This window comes from Ranitomeya variabilis, chromosome 3 (assembly GCF_051348905.1).
Source record: "Ranitomeya variabilis isolate aRanVar5 chromosome 3, aRanVar5.hap1, whole genome shotgun sequence".
Classification (NCBI taxonomy): domain Eukaryota; kingdom Metazoa; phylum Chordata; class Amphibia; order Anura; family Dendrobatidae; genus Ranitomeya; species Ranitomeya variabilis.
In genome coordinates this window covers 708,497,717-708,514,335 of record NC_135234.1, presented here as the reverse complement: position 1 = coordinate 708,514,335, position 16,619 = coordinate 708,497,717, and the positions used below count along the sequence as shown (strand labels likewise).

The following is a 16,619-nucleotide window of genomic DNA, read 5'->3' as shown; positions in this document are numbered from 1 at the left end:
GCAGGACAATACCAGACCTCATGTGGCTGGAGTGTGTCAGCAGTTCCTGCAAGATAAAGGCATTAAAGCTGTGGACTGGCCCGCCCGTTCCCCAGACCTGAATCCAATTGAACACATCTGGGACATCATGTCTCGCACCATCCACCAACGTCACGCTGCACCACAGACTGTACAGGAATTGGCGGATGCTTTAGTCCATGTCTGGGAGGTGATCCCTCACGAGACCATCCACCGCCTCATTAGGAGCATGCCCAGGCATTGTAGGGAGGTCATACAGGCTCGTGGAGGCCACACACACTACTGAGCATCATTTCATTGTCTTGAGGCATTTCCACTGAAGTTGGATCAGCCTGTAACTTCATTTTCCACTTTGATTTTGAGCATCATTCCAACTCCAGACCTCCGTGGGATATTAATTGTGATTTACGTTGATTATTTTTAGGTTTTATTTTTCTCACCACGTTCCACTATGTAATGAATAACGATTTACAACTAAAATATTTAATTCAGTGATATCTTGGATGTGGGATTTTAGTATTCCCTTTATTTTTTGGAGCAGTGCATATATTTGTGTGTGTGTATAGGTATGCATGTGTATGTATGTGTATGTGTGTGTATATGTATGTATGTATATATATATATATATATATATATATATATATATATATATATAATGTGTGTATATGTATATGTGTGTGTATGTATATGTGTGTATGTATGTATGTGTATGTATGTGTGTGTGTATATATATATATATATATATATATATATATATATATATATATATATATATGTATATATATGTATATGTGTGTATGTATGTGTGTATATATATATATATATATATATATATATATATATATATATATATATATATATATATATATATATATATATATATATATATATTATTGCTCAAAATATTAAAGGGAACACAAGAATCCTAGATATCACTGAATGAAATATTCCAGTTGTAGATCTTATATTCTGTTTAAGTGTTCCCTTTTTTTTTTGAGCAGTGTATATACAATACATATAGAAATCGCCTGTATGTACCAGAATTTCTCACTTGCTGTGAGCGCCGACCACCAGGCGGCGCTCATAGCAAACCGGCAGTGACAACCATAGAGGTCTGCGGGATTTCCGGCGCACTTGATGTAAGCTCATGTTAAATGCAGCTGTCAGAGTTGGACAGCGGCATTTAACGGGTTAACAGCCACGGGTGGGTCGCGATTCCTCCCTCGGCTGTTAGCGGCACATGTCAGCTGTTCAAACAGCTGACTTGTTGGAAAAGATATGGACTCACCAAAGGGAGGGTATCCAACATCAGCGTATTATTAAACCCGATGTCGGAAAGGGGTTAATAACTGACTACATTTTGGTGAAACGAAAACTGGATAAAAAAAGTCACCACAAACTCGGATCCAGTCTCTAGCGCTTTTCTATATACGGTACATATTATTTATGGTAATATTTGGCCTTCACATTTATAAAGAGTATTGGAACTTCAGTGAATTTTAAATTAATCAGTAAGTTTTTGAGTGATGGCCGACTCGTGTATTTGAACACTAAAAAGCTGCACTATTGATAAATCCTAACCTCTAATAGCCTGTGCTCGTAATAAAAAGTGTGCCGGATTAATGCAGTGACATCAAACATTCCAACAAGTACATAAAAAAACAATTTTGTAAGATTCTTTCCACTGTGCTGCTCGGCTTTAGGTCTTCATATTGAACTCACAGCTTCATAGGAGATGTCAGGGAGACTTATCGAGCCGTGAAGAGATGAAACCAGCAAAGCTGGAGGTGATGAGCAGAACACACGATGCCGGCCTGAGACGTAGGAAGATGCAGTTGTAAAATTGATTGATCAATGAGATTATGGGAAATATGCTCTCTGCAAAGTTAAAATAGTTTAAAGTGATTTTAGCACTGTTGCAGTTAATGCATAATTCTAGGATCCAAACCTTAACCCTGCTGCACTGTTCGGGTCAAAAAACTTTGTGAAGCTGCAGATTTATTTTGAAGATCTGAAAAATTGTGGTTAGAGGAGTTTATGGATAGGTATTGTTATTACGAGGTTTTTTTTTGTGTGTAAAATAATGATTGTTACATGTGTTTTATACAGATCTCCTGCCATATTTTCGGGTACATAAATGATTTACTGCAGATAGATGGGCTTTGAGTACAGGTCTGTTTCGCTGTAGTATGTAAACTTATTGTTTCTAAATTGGTTAGTGTTTGCTTTGATTTTAACCCCTTTCTGACCTCGGACGGGATAGTACGTCCGAGGTCAGAACCCCCGCTTTGATGTGGGCTCCGGCAGTGAGCCCGCATCAAAGCTGGGACATGTCAGCTGTTTTGAACAGCTGACATGTGCCCGCAATAGCGGCAGGTGAAATTGCGATTCACCCGCTGCTATTAACTAGTTATATGCCGCTGTTAAACGCTGACAGCGGCATTTAACCGGCGCTTCCGGCCGGGCGGCCGGAAATGAGCGCATCGCTGACCCCCGTCACATGATCGGGGGTTAGCGATGCTTCTGCATAGTAACCATAGAGGTCCTTGAGACCTCTATGGTTACTGATCGCCGGTAGCTGTGAGCGCCACCCTGTGGTCGGCGCTCACAGCACACCTACATTTCTGCTGCATAGCAGCGATCTGATGATCGCTGCTATGTAGCAGAGCTGATCGCGTTGTGCCAGCTTCTAGCCTCCTATGAAGGCTATTGAAGCATGGCAAAAGTAAAAAAAAAAAAAAAAAGTTAAAAAAAATGTGAGAAAAAAAAAAAAAAAAAAAAGTTTAAATCACCCCCCTTTCGCCCCATTCAAAATAAATCAATAAAAAAAATATCAAACCTACACATATTTGGTATTGCCGCGTTCAGAATCTCCCGATCAATAAAAAAAAGATTTAACCTGATCGCTAAACAGCGTGGCGAGAAAAAAATTCGAAACGCCAGAATTAAGTTTTTTTGGTCGCCGTGACATTGCATTAAAATGCAATAACGGGCGATCAAAATAACGTATCTCCACTGAAATGGTGTCATTAAAACCGCCAGCTCAGCATGCTAAAAATAAGCCCGCAACCGACCCCAGATCATGAAAAGTGGAGAAACTACGGGTATCAGAAAATGGCACAATTTTTTTTTTTTTTTAAGCAAAGATTGGAATTTTTTTTCACCACTTAGATAAAAAATAACCTAGACATATCAGGTGTCTATGAACTCGTAATGACCTGGAGAATCATAATGGCAGGTCATTTTTAGCATTTAGTGAACCTAGCAAAAAAGCCAATCAAAAAACCAGTGTGGGATTGCACTTTTTTTGCAATTTCACCGCACTTGGAATTTTTTTCCCGTTTTCAAGTACACGACACGGTAAAACCAATGATGTCATTCAAAAGTACAACTTGTTTTGCAAAAAAAAGCCCTCACTTGGACATATTGACAGAAAAATAAAAAAGTTATGGCTCTGTGAAGGAGGGGAGCGAAAAACGAACACTGAAAAATGGAAAATCCCAAGGTCATGAAGGGGTTAATAATGTTGTTTATTTATATAGTGCTATTTTATTCGACAACGCTGATTTTAACCGGTGAATGTCATGAATAGGGTTGAGCGAAACGGATCGTTCATTTTCATAAGTCGCCGACTTTTGGTAAAGTCGGCGTCTCATGAAACCCGACCCGATCCCTGTGTGGGGTCGGCCATGCGGTACGCGATCTTGGCGCCAAAGTCGCGTTTCGTATGACGCGTGTAGCGCCATTTTTTCAGCCAATGAAGGAGCGTGGGCAGAGTGATGACATAGGGGTTAGGGCGTGCACGCCTATCATCATTTTATCGCTTGTGCACACTAGCGATTTGGAATGTGTAAAACGAAATTTTCTGTGCTGGGACGGAGGGGAGAGAGAGAGAGAGAGAGAGGGAGAGAGAGAGAGAGGGGGAGGGAGAGAAAAAAAACACAAAAAAACAAACCCATTGACGTGCATAGGGTTTCGTGTTCCGGCCGATTCTCGACTTTGCGCAGTAATCGGCCGATTTCGCCCGACTCGACTTTTCCAACAGTCGGGTTTCGCGAAACATGACTCGACCCTAAAAAAGTCAAGGTCGCTCAACCCTAGTCATGAATATCCATTATTTAGAAAGTTGGATGAAAAGACGTCCTTTTAGTGAACCTGAATTGGAACAGCTTGCCAATGCCTCAGATTCTGAAGAAGATATCCAACTGGAGAAAGTGTCCGAAGATGAGGAACACATAAGTGGCAAGGAAAGTGCTCCTTACCTGTCCTTTAATTCTAGGGGCGCCCTACCTTGCTCTGTTCCCCGGATTAATTCTGATGGTGAAGACGCCGGAGCCACATACCTTGCCTTAGCTCCTGAATTTGCCCTCCGTCTGTACTCTTCCCCCACCCAGGGAAGAGGGGAATAGTAGTGTAACGTCATACACCAACCAGACTAACAAGGTAATACGATCACGGGTAACGAAAAATACCAAACATACAAATATACTCTTACATACAACAGGAATGCACCGAGGAGTGGAGGATGGGGTTAAACCAAAATAGGAGAGCAAAAGGGAATTATCACTTACTCCAAACCTAGCAACAGTCACTGGTAAATCCACCAAAAGCCTTCTATAACTACCAATAATCTCCAGCCATGCAGCATATGCTAGCTCTGACAATGAGTTCTAGCTAGGGCCCAGATTATATAGGAGATGGGAGTGACTAACGGTGCACAGCTCATAGCCTTAATGCTTCAGAAGCTCTCAATTGAGCAGATTAACCCCTGCAGTGCTAAAATTTACACCGTTTAATAAGAAGGTGAAGTACTTATAATCCGTGCAGGAGTAGAAGAAATCAGATGCTGCGGTCTTTTGGCTCGTTTCTGTCGTGGTAAACCTGTGACAGTGTCGTTGGCAAAATTGGTGGTCATAGTTCAACATTTTACTGTACTGGATACGACAGTGGTTTCTTCCATTCCCCAAAAAAAACAAACCGGTCATTCTGATGAGCACGAGGCAGCATGACTATGCAGTAAGTAGTCAGGATGACAAAAAGCCGCAGATGATATTAGATTATAATTCTGCCAAAGGGGCAGTTGATGCATTGGATCAACTGATGGCCACGTACACAAGCAGACGTAAAACCAATCAGTGGCCACTGGTTTTATTTTATAACATTGTTGATGTGTCTGCCTACAATGCATTTGTTTTATGGCGTGAAATAAACCCTGATTGGAACGCCAATAAACTGTATAAACGAAGACTTTCTGGAAGAATTAGCAAGTCTCTTGCTGTGCCATCTATTGTAGGAAGAAATGTAAACCCCGAAGTGAAGGAGCAGCAGCCATAGTAAGCCGTATCCAGCAGCATGCACAACGCCGCGAACCCACGGCCTCCACCAGCACTGGAAAAAGACTGAAGGGAAAAGATGCTGCATTTGTCCATCTTCTGTGATAAATAAATATTACATGTTCCACTTGTAGTAAATATTTACATAGGGCACATGTGAGTTATTTCTGTGCATAATGTAAGAATGCCTGAATTTAGCAATAAATGAACCTATACATCTTTTTTCTAAGGAAAATAAAGCCAACTGAAGTTTTGATTTTCATTTGTTTTTGACCAACCATGTTCACATACAATTAAATAATGCAACTGGTATTCACCTAATCTGCTTAGAGTAGCTGAGCGTCAGTGAACAGACTGTAATATATCATATCGACCTAAGCAGTACAAGTATATAGCCAATATGAACAGAGCAGCAGGGCTAATGAATGAATCGCATCTCCAAAGTTGGCTCTGAGGTCTGAACTGGCACTTCCACTGCTTTGTTCTTGGCTCTCAGAAGTCAAACCTTGATCCTATCAATACGTTTAGAACACACGCTGATTTAACCCTTTTTAAGTTAAAGGGGTTATCCGGGGCTTAACTTATTTTTTCCTATAGAGCTATAAACTTACTAGCATTTGCTACCTTGCATTGATCTGTTTTGGTTCAGAACAGTCACAGATCGCTCCAGCCGGCAAGTCTCCTGCTTCATTGATAGAGCAGCTTCTCTTCTGCTCTGCTCCATCAGTGGGATGTCACTGCTCATGTCATGCTGATTGACAGCCTGCTTCTCGCTGCCTAACTGTGGGGAGTCAGCTGTCAATCAGCATGACATCGGCAGTGAAGCAGGAGAGCAACTACCTGCCGGTAAGTTCTTGGTCTCATACCAAAAAATAAATAAAGTCCCAGATAACCACTTTACTTTGGAAGATATTTTTAATGGAAATAATGTCTAGAATAAATATTAAAGCTTAAAGGGGTATTACAAAAATGTTATCACCTATCCAGGGGGTAGGCAACAACCTGTATAGGGTTATCAGTGAGAGTATTGCCGATCACTAGAACAAAAAAATTTTGTCCTATGTTGAGTTAGCTGCAGCTTGCATGTTCCCCCGACACTCCACTCATTCGTTATGGGACTGCCAGAGATGGAGCACAATGGATGGGTGATAACTTAATAGTTGTATACCCCATTTAAAGTGAATCTGTCACTATCTTCTTTCAACTAAATCTGAGAGCAGCATTGGACAGAAACCCTGATTCCAGCGATGTGTCACTTACTGGGCTTCTTGTTGTAGTTTTGATAATCTCCTGCTGACAAAACAGTGATTTTCAGTCAAAGACTAGTACACTTGCTACCATTTAGTCAGATTATGCCCCCACCACTGATTGGAATCTTGGTGTGTATACTGTGCAAAGGCAGAAAGCTGACAATCAGTGGTGTGGATGGGGTTATACAGAACTCAGTCTGAACTGGTAGATATGCAGCAGAGAAAACAGTGATTTTATCAAAACTACACCAAGCCGCACAGTAAGTGATACATTTCTGGACTCGGGATCTCGGCCCATACATCATGCTGCTCTCAGGTGGAGTATGAAAAACCTGGTGATTGATTCCTTTTAAGGACCTCAGTTTGGTTAACTTGAATAGAGATGTAAGAGAATCTATAAAAGAGAAAAATGGGCGAATCTGAGGTTTGGTACGGAACCATTCAATATCTCACATTTTACACCAAAAAGACACCTACCATATCCTGTTATCCAGGGTTGGAACTCTTTTTTTTTTTTCAAGGGCTATTTGGATATTTATACCATAATTCGGGGGGTGTACAAAATTATCAATTTGGAAATTAGGCACTTCTGTTAGGTCCATTATTTCACCCCTAATATCATAGCTCGACTCTCTGCAAGGATCAGTTTTGTAATGATCTGCTCCAAGCAGTAACTTGTTCTGAATACAGATGTATATTACACTACAGGTCTCCTCACAGTGGGAAATTCATCACTGACACTGTTACATTTATAGAACTTGCCAGTGTGAGGTCTGCAGTATATACATCATATAGGACAGACTAAGACTGCTGTATCCATAGGAGACACTAGGACTGGTGAATATACATTACACAGGAAAAATTGAAGGCTGGTGTATATACATCACATAGGGTACACTGGGGCTGGTGTGTGTGTTGATATCTACTGCACTCGCTGTGTTTGGAGGAAGAAGAGTACAACCTCAAGAACACCGTAACAATCGTGAAGCATGGTGGGGGAAACATCATACTTTGGGGGTGCTTTTCTGCAAAGGGTACAGGGCACCTGCACCATATTGAAGGGAGGATGATGGGGTCATGTATCGCAAGATTTTGGCCAACAACTTCCCTCAGTAAGAGCATTGAAGATGGTTTGTGGTTTGGTCTTCCAGCATGACAATGACTCGAAACACACAGCTAGGGTAACTAAATAATGGCTCCGTAAGAAGCATTTGTAGGTCCTGGAGTGGCCTAGCCAGTCTCCAGACCTGAACCCAACAGCAAATCTTTGGAGGTAACAAACTCAATGTTGCCCAGCGACATCCCCAAAACCTGAAAGATCTGGAGAAGATCTGTATGGAGGAGTGGGCAAAAATCCCTGCTGCAGTGTGTGCAAACTTGGTCAAGAACTACAGGAAACGTCTGACCTGTAATTGCAAACAAAGATTTCTGTACCAAATATTAAGGTCTGTTTTTCTAGTGTATCAAATACTAATTTCATGCAATACAATGCAAATTAAAATGTAAATGTAAAAATTATGCAATGCAATTTTTTGGATTTCTTTTAGATTCTGTCTCACAGTTGAAGTGTACCTACGATAAAAATTACAGACCTCTCCATTCTTTGTAGGTGGGAAAACTTGCAAAATCAGCCGTGTATCAAATACTTATTTTCCTTACTGTATCACATAGGAGACAATGGAACAGGTGTATATACATCACATAGGAGACCGTGAAACTGGTGCATATACATCACATAGGAGTCGCTGTGGCAGCTGGCATTAGAGGATTGGAAAGGCAAAGGGCACTAACTTCACCCATAAAGAACATCCTTGCATTGGTCAGTGTCAGGATGTAATCCTACATTGCATGCGCCACAGCGTTTAGTAGTGAACACTTCGTGCACCTGCTTACAGTGTAGGGAGGAATTAAAGGGTCGGCGGTCAAAGCACTGCAGTCCCTGGGATACGGACCAGGGGCCGGAAAGAATTAAATCTTATTAATCGTTCAGGTTCATAACTACAAGTTAATAGCATGTGACATGTTGTCTTTGTTAAATTACTATTTTATTGTAAAGCATTGTATGGTATCTTTTTTTTTTTGTGTGTGTACAATTTGAATAGAGCAATTAATAAAATAGGCTGGAAAGGGGATCGCTGCACACCATTGCTTCACTCTGCGGATCGATCAAGGGACTGCGTGCAGCCTAGCCCGTAATGCTGATGCCAAACCTAAGGATGATTTGTAACAACCATTATCGAAAGAAGCGCTCCCTGTAGTATGTGTATTGTTTGTATGTGTAGTGTAGTGTAGTGTAGTGTTTGTGTGCTGCCTTCTACTATATGTAGCAGAGTGAGTGTGTTCATGTACATGCAGCAGTGTTGTGTATGTGCTGCCAAGTGTGTGTAATATGTGTGCTGCAGAGATTGTAATATGTGTGCTGCAGAGATTGTAATATGTGTGCTGCAGATTGTGTAATGTGTGTGCTGCAGAGAGTGTGTAATGTGTGTGCTTCAGAGAGTGTTTAATGTGGGTGCTGCAGAGTGGATGTAATGTGTGTGCTGTACAGCTGTATGGTATAACACACATGCTGCATGGAACACTAACATCTCTTCCTTCACTATTCTACCCTAGTGCAATAATTAGTGATATTGACCCTTCCACTTCTTTTCTCCAGCATTGATATTTTAGTATGTAGGACATATTTTTCCTTGCTTCTGCTGTCTACACCTTGGGTGCGTCCTGTAGCCTGAAATATACAGGGCATCATCTTGCACACATCGGCCTCTCGGCTGTGATTACAGAAATATGTATTATGGTGTGGATGAACGTATGTAGGGCTTTCTATGTGATTTGTCCAGGATATTAGATGGTTTCTGTCCATCACACTCCAGTATTATGTTAGGCTACTGTTTAGCACCACGGGGTTTATTTCAAGGCTTCTATTTAGCCGGCGTCACTCACTGATTTCATGGTTGTCATTGTAGTCGTAATTATAGTAGAGAGAGGGAAATAAATAGTGGTGTGTTCACGTTGGTTACTATAGTAGCGGAACTGCTGGGACTTTAAGACGCTACTGAAGAAAGATGAGCAGCCGAATATTGGTCGGTGGTCTGAGATTCTGCGGTTGAGTTTAGTCAGTTGATCAACGCTCACACTCCTTACCTTTGTAAGTTTAGATTGGGTTCTGATGTGGAACGATGCTGGTGGTAAAGGCACATCATACAGCATCTGTCACTAAAGTATGAGGCCACATACTGGAAACTGGTTAGAGAAGACCCCAGCTACATTCCCTTTTGCATTGAGGGATGAGCGTAGAAAACGATGATGCCTGCCGCAATGTACACGATCGGCTTGTCATACATCAGTCTGTTGATTGGGAGAAGGACACAATACTTGTGTATTGTGTGTGCATCTCAGGAGGTAGCCGTAGACTGTGATGTCTCCTCTCCGCTCATGAATGGGGCATGATACTTGGGGTTTACGCTTGGGTCTTGGCAGTTATCGGTTGTGTAGACAACCTCCTTCCCTCTCATGAATGGGACAGGTGCACAATACCAGCAGATCTCACATCCACCAATACCTGTGAGGATACGACATCGCCTGTGACATGGCATCCCCAAATCATTCCAGAAAAATCTGAACTCCAATATGGCACTTCTTCCCTTGTGAGCTTTGCACAGTGCCTCAAAAGTAGTTTTTGACCACATATGAGGTATCGTTGCACTCTGGGTGAATTGCACAACAAATTTTGTGGTCCATTTACTCCTGTTATCATTCTGAAAATGAAAAAATTGGGCTAAGGCTGTGTGCACACGTTCCGGGTTTTTCAAGTTTTTTCGCTATAAAAACACGATAAAAATGCTTAAAATACGCATACATATGCATCCCATCATTTATTATGCATTCCGCAATTTTTGTGCATATGTTGTGTTTTTTTCCGTAAAAAAAGGCATCGCGGAAAAAAACGCAGCATGTTCATTAATTTTTTGTGGATTTCCCACTATATTATTGCATCCCAGAACCTCCGGAAAAAAACACAAAAAATACGCAAAAAAAGGTGCAAAAAACGCGAGAAATACGCCGAAAAACCGCAAAAAATCTGTATGCGGATTTGTTGCAGAAAATGTCTGGTTTTGTTCAGGATATTTCTGCAAGAAATTCTGACGTGTTCACATAGCCTAAAACAGTTTTGTTGGAAATTTTTTATTTTTTCATTTTCACAGATCAACGTTGTAAAATTCTGTGAAGAACCTAGGAGTTCAAGGTGCTCACCACTCATGTAGATACATTCCTTGAGGAGTCCACTGTTTAGGCACACCAGGAGCTCTCTTAAACACAAAATGACACCGGCACACAATTCCATCAATGTCTGCATTTCAAAACATCACTCCTTCCTTTCTGAGCTCTGCTGTGCGCCCAAACAGTAGTTTTCCCTCACATGTGGGGTATAGGAGTACTCAGAAGAAATTGCACAACAATTTGAATCGTGCAATTTCTCCTGTTTAAAAATGTATTTTTTTTTTCATTTTCTCTGCTCAATTTTATAGTCTTCTGATAAGCACCCGGGGTTCAAGATGCTCACCATACATCTAGAGAAGTTCCCTGAGAGGTTTAGTTTCCAAAATGGTGTCACTTATAGGGGATTTCCACAGTAATGTGGAATGTAATGTAATGTGGTCCCTAAAAAAAACTTTTTTGTAAATTTTGTTGAAAAAAATGAGAAATCGCTGATCAACTTTTAACCCTTCTAACTTCCTTCCCCCCCCCAAAAAAAAAAAAAATGAAAAGTACATGTGGGAAATATTATTTTTTTGTGACATAATTTTTTTTCCCTTAAATCAGAGGATTAAGTCTGAAAATTGCTAAATTTGCAACATTTTTGCCAAAGTTCATTTTTTTTTCCACAAATAATCGCAAGTCATTTCAAATAAATTTTACCACTATCATAAAGTACAATATGTCACGAGAAAACATTCTCAGAATCAGTGGGATTTGTTGAAGCGTTCCAGAGTGATTACCACATAAATTGACACTGGTCAGGATTGTAAAATTTGGCCTGGTCATGAAGGTGAAAACAGGCTTAGGGGCTAAAAGGGTTAAAGGGAATATCCAGCATACAAAAACATTTAAAATTAGTTATAGATGTAATGAAAACGTACAACAAACCCTACTTGCCTCTTCTTTTTCCTCCAGCTGTGGCCAGCACGGGACCGCTGCAGCCAATCGGTGGCCACAATAAACACGTCGTACTGATGGCATCTCTTCTTTGTGATGAGCACCATGATGATAGTAATATGACACATGGCCACCGCTGCCATGGATTGTACTGTCCTTGTTGTCTTGTTCATTCTTTACCTTCTTTTTAGACCTACGCTTTAGATTTCTGATGCTTTTTTTGTTTTTAACATAAGAAAAAGATTGATTTTAATAATTTTTAAGCCCTGACGCGGCGCCGTCATTCCATGTGCGTACTTCATGTTTTTCCCATTCTTCATCTGTCCGCACTGATTATGCTGTATGATTACACAGTGGAGGAAGTTTGCAACAACACTCTAATTAATTACACTAACGATGATTACGAGTATTGTCTTGGCAGCTACCTAGTGCGTCCATTCACCGCTGCTATGTGACAAGGTAATGGGAGGTGTCAATTACTGTCACACGGCCATGTTCATTTAGCCAAACCCCAGCATAAAAAGAAACCTGTATTACTAGGAGCAGTAAACATACTGAATGTATAATGTGCCTCTTAAAAATTATATTTTTTTTTTTAGAAAATGGGCAAAGTTTATTATAGTCTAAGAAATAATACGGTACTTGATTTTTTTTTAGTTTCCTAATATTTGTAAATTTGGTGATTAAAGTAATAAAATCATGAAAAATGGCTACTACACGGTCTTTTAATTGGGATAACTCTGCCAATTGTAATGCAAAATTGGGAAATATGTTATATCTGGTGAAAGGGAACCTGTAATCCGGGTTCTGATATAAAATCATACAGAAAGCTATGTCTGCTGGAAACCTCTGCAGCATAGTTTAAGCTAACCCAGCACTGGGACAAGTGTCCGCTGGACGGCTCATTACTGCCGAGCTCGATTGAGAAGTCTTTTTTTTTTGTGCTCAAATAGTGCGAGACGTGTCAATTAAAGGGATTGCACAAAACAAGATAAAAGCTGCGGGTTGCAAAACGTAAAATAACTAGTGATGAGCGAGTGTACTCGTTGCTCGGGTGGTCTCCGAGTATTTGTAACTGCTCGCAGATTTAGTTTTCATTGCCGCAGCTGGATAATTTACAGCTACTAGCCAGCCTGAGTACATGTGGGGGTTGCCTGGTTGCTAGGGAATCCCCACATGTAATCAAGCTGTCTAGTAGCCACAAATCATCTAGCTGTGGGGAGGAAAACTAAATCTCCGAGCAGTCATAAATACTCAGAGACCACCCAAGTGTGCTCGGGAAAACCCGAGCAACGAGTACACTCGCTCATCACTAAAAATAACCTATGCTTACTCTTTCCCCACTGTTCCAGTGTTGCATCCCTGATGCTCCCTGCAAGTTGTCTTGTCCACAGACTTAAAGGGGTATTCCTGTCTCCGAGATCCTACCCCATTATTTAGTAGGTGTAATAATACTACCAGCAAATACCTCCAATTAGAAATGTAGTATATAGTTCTTCTAATTGGCTGTGTCACTTATTACATGTGCAGGGCATTACAGTAGCTTTTGTGTCCATGGTTACGACCACTCATATAATGACATTTGGTGGTCATAACATGGATACTTAAGCTACTACAATGCCCTGCAAGTGGGGTAAGTGACATAGTGAATTAGAAGAACTATACCACATTTCTCATTTCTATACCTACTACACTGTGCACGGCGAGGATTCGCTGGTTTTTGAGCCGGAATCGGAAGGTATGTATGCATGATACGTACGCCCGTTAACAGCCCATCTAGTGAGCGTGGCCTTGATCCATACACTAGTGATGCGACTGTCCAGTGGGCATTGCCGATTAGAGGGCACGGCGTCGCGCCATAGACAGTAGCCATGCCAACTCTACGGGCCCTAGTGGGAGTATGTATAACTCATACATACCCTCTGGTCTGATCTCAAAATCCGGCGAATCCCTTCAGCGCATAGCACATACATTGGAGAAATTCAAAAGTCTGCAGTCACGTAGAAAAGCTCTTTAACCCCTTGCTGACATTAGACGTAATAATCCATCCATGTGACCTGAGTCTATCTGAACAAGGATGGATTATTACGTCTGCACTATCGCCTGCGCACACCGGTGGTGTGCTGGTGATCGTCGCTGAGTGTCAGCTGATTCTGACAGCTGACACCTGGCACGAAGTGCCAGAAGCGGTCACGCACCGCTCCTGTCACTTTAACCCCGAAATTCTGTGATTGAACAAGATTGACAGCATTCCGGGAGCCGGCAGAGGTCTGATAGCTCCTCTGCCTTTGGATTGGAGACCCCGCAGCATGACAACATCCACCAGAGCTAGGAAACTTGCTGATCATGCACAGTGCATGATCATAAAGTTTCTGTCAGTGCAGAGCTGGCAGTTTCTACAGCATGGGGATGCTGCTGCATCCCCATGCTGTAGAAGCAGTCAGCCTGCAAAAAATGATTGTCCCATAATGGGACTAAGTAAAAAAGTAAAACTTTTTATTTTTTTTTAAAATAATTGTAAAAATGTATATATAAAAAAATCAAAAATAGTAAAAAAAATCAAAAGATATTATGTCTATAAATAAATATTTGAATGAAAAAAAATATAAAAAATAAAAGTACACATATTTGGTACTGCTGCGTCCGCAACGACCCGACCTATAAAACTGTTTAACTAGTTGACCCCTTTCGTGAACACCATAATAAAAACAGGTAAAAAAACAAGGCAAACAAAAATGCTTTATCAAACTGCCGAACAAAAAGTGGAATAAATTGCAATCAAAAAGTCAGATATAAATAAACATGTGTGAGATAGCGCTTACCGAATGTGTTGGGGGACACTTGCTTGGCCGCGATATTCAGGTGCACGGGCACGGTTTTTCACTCAAAACAGTCTATTTGGTTTATCAAAGACTCATAAACCATAGAAAAGTGAACCAAAGGCAAACAGTCTTTTCATAAGGCTTCACATCATTAGTCTGCGGCAGCTAAACACTCTGGTCCTCTCCTGACCAGTTGCCGTCGGTTACCACACAGTTCATAGTACATCATAAGCACCAACAGTCTATTGAGGTACCTTACGGGAGCTCCTGCTCCACCTGCTGACTCCTTGTCAGTCCTCTCTCCTGGGAAAACTGCCTTAGGGCTGTCCCACACGTCCAGATAATTCTGGTACCGGAATAAATCGGTACCGGAGTTATCCGTGTCCGTGTGCCTGGGAACTCATGGAGGCCATACGAGCGGGACACGTGTGCCGCCCGTATGGCGAGTGGGTACCACACGGAGCGTGTGGTACCCACTCTGCATGGTGCTGAAGCTGCGATTCATATCCTCTCTGCAGTAACGTTTGCTGCAGAGAAAATATGAAGAATAGTGTTAAAAATAAAGATTTAGGTGTCCGCCGCCCCCCCACCCCCTGTGCGCCCCCCCGCTGGTCAGAAAATACTTACCCGGGTCCCCCGTCGGCTGTCGCTCCTTCTTGGTCTTGCCGCGGCTTCTCCTGCATGCGGTCACGTGGGCCCGATCATTTACAGTCATGAATATGTGGCTCCACCTCCCATAGGGGCGGAGCCGACTATTCATGATTGTAATTGATCGGCCCCACGTGACCGCATACAGTAGGAGGCGCGGCCAGACCAGGAAGGAGCGACAGCCGACGGGGGACCCGGATAAGTATTTTCTGACCAGCGGGGGGGCGCACAGGGGGTGGGAGGGCGGCGGACACCTAAATCTTTATTTTTAACACTATTCTTCATATTTTCTCTATAGCAAACGCTGCTACAGGGAAGATATGAATACCGGCTTCAGCACCATGTGGGGGGGACAGCGCTTACTGTAGCGCTGTCTCCTGCACGCACACGGACCCCAGACGGAGAATGTCCGTGTGAGGTGCGTGTTTTACGCGGACCCATTGACTCTATTGAGTCCGTGTAAAACGTGCGCTCCCACGAACACTGACATGTCTCCGTGTTTGGCACACGGAGACACGGTCCGCAAAAAATCAATGACATCTGCACAGATGCATTGATTTTTATGTGTCTACGTGTGTCAGTGTCTCCGGTACGTGAGGAAACTGTCACCTCACGTACCGGAGCCACTGACGTGTGAAACCGGCCTTACAGGGATCACCAACTTGCCTACAGACATACACCAGTCGGTTCCAGATCCACTGAAGGACGGTAGCTTCCCCACACAGCACAGAAGCCGTCATAGACCATCCAGGACCACTGTCTCTCCAGGTGCTTCCTGGAAGTCTCAACTCACAGGAGCTTCCAACACAGACCGTCCAGGTCCACGGTCACTCTGTGCTTTTCAGGGATCCAGTCCTACTCCCAGGACCTCCCAACACAGAGTCCTTCCACAGTACGCTATTCAGAACGTCCATCCCCATGTGGGACCGTCCAACACACAGGCGTGTGACTTGTCCAGGTGCTATTCAGGATTTTCGTCCAACACCCCAGGCCACCAGGTCCAAAGCCCCACCACTCAGCACCTGTAGTCCCACAAGTAATTGTGTTATTTGTATAACTGTGAAGGGAGGCTGGCAGGGCTAGTTCTAAGAGCTGGGCAGGTCGAACTAGCCACACACACACTCCAACCTAGGGGAGTGGTTACAAGTATGTAATGTGACCAGGTGTGGCTCACATATCTCTGAGTATGGATCTGAGTGGTCTGTGCTTTATGGGGGGATTCTGCTCTTCTAGCAATTAGGGGCTCTGTATATGGAGTCCGCAAACTGTTCTAGGAAAATCTGCGCTCCAGGAGGCAAATAGCGCTCCATTCCTCTCGAGTCTCTCCGTATGGCTAAGTAGCACTGTACAGCCATATATGGGGTATTGCCACATTCAGTAGAAATTGTGGA

The 16,619-nt window shown here is 42.4% G+C and overlaps 1 protein-coding gene across 1 annotated transcript in view; it reads left to right on the top strand.

Annotated features, from left to right (window-relative positions):
- B3GLCT (beta 3-glucosyltransferase) overlaps nucleotides 1-16,619 on the top strand; it is a 530,741-nt gene that overhangs the window by 109,047 nt on the left and 405,075 nt on the right. The window lies entirely within an intron of this gene.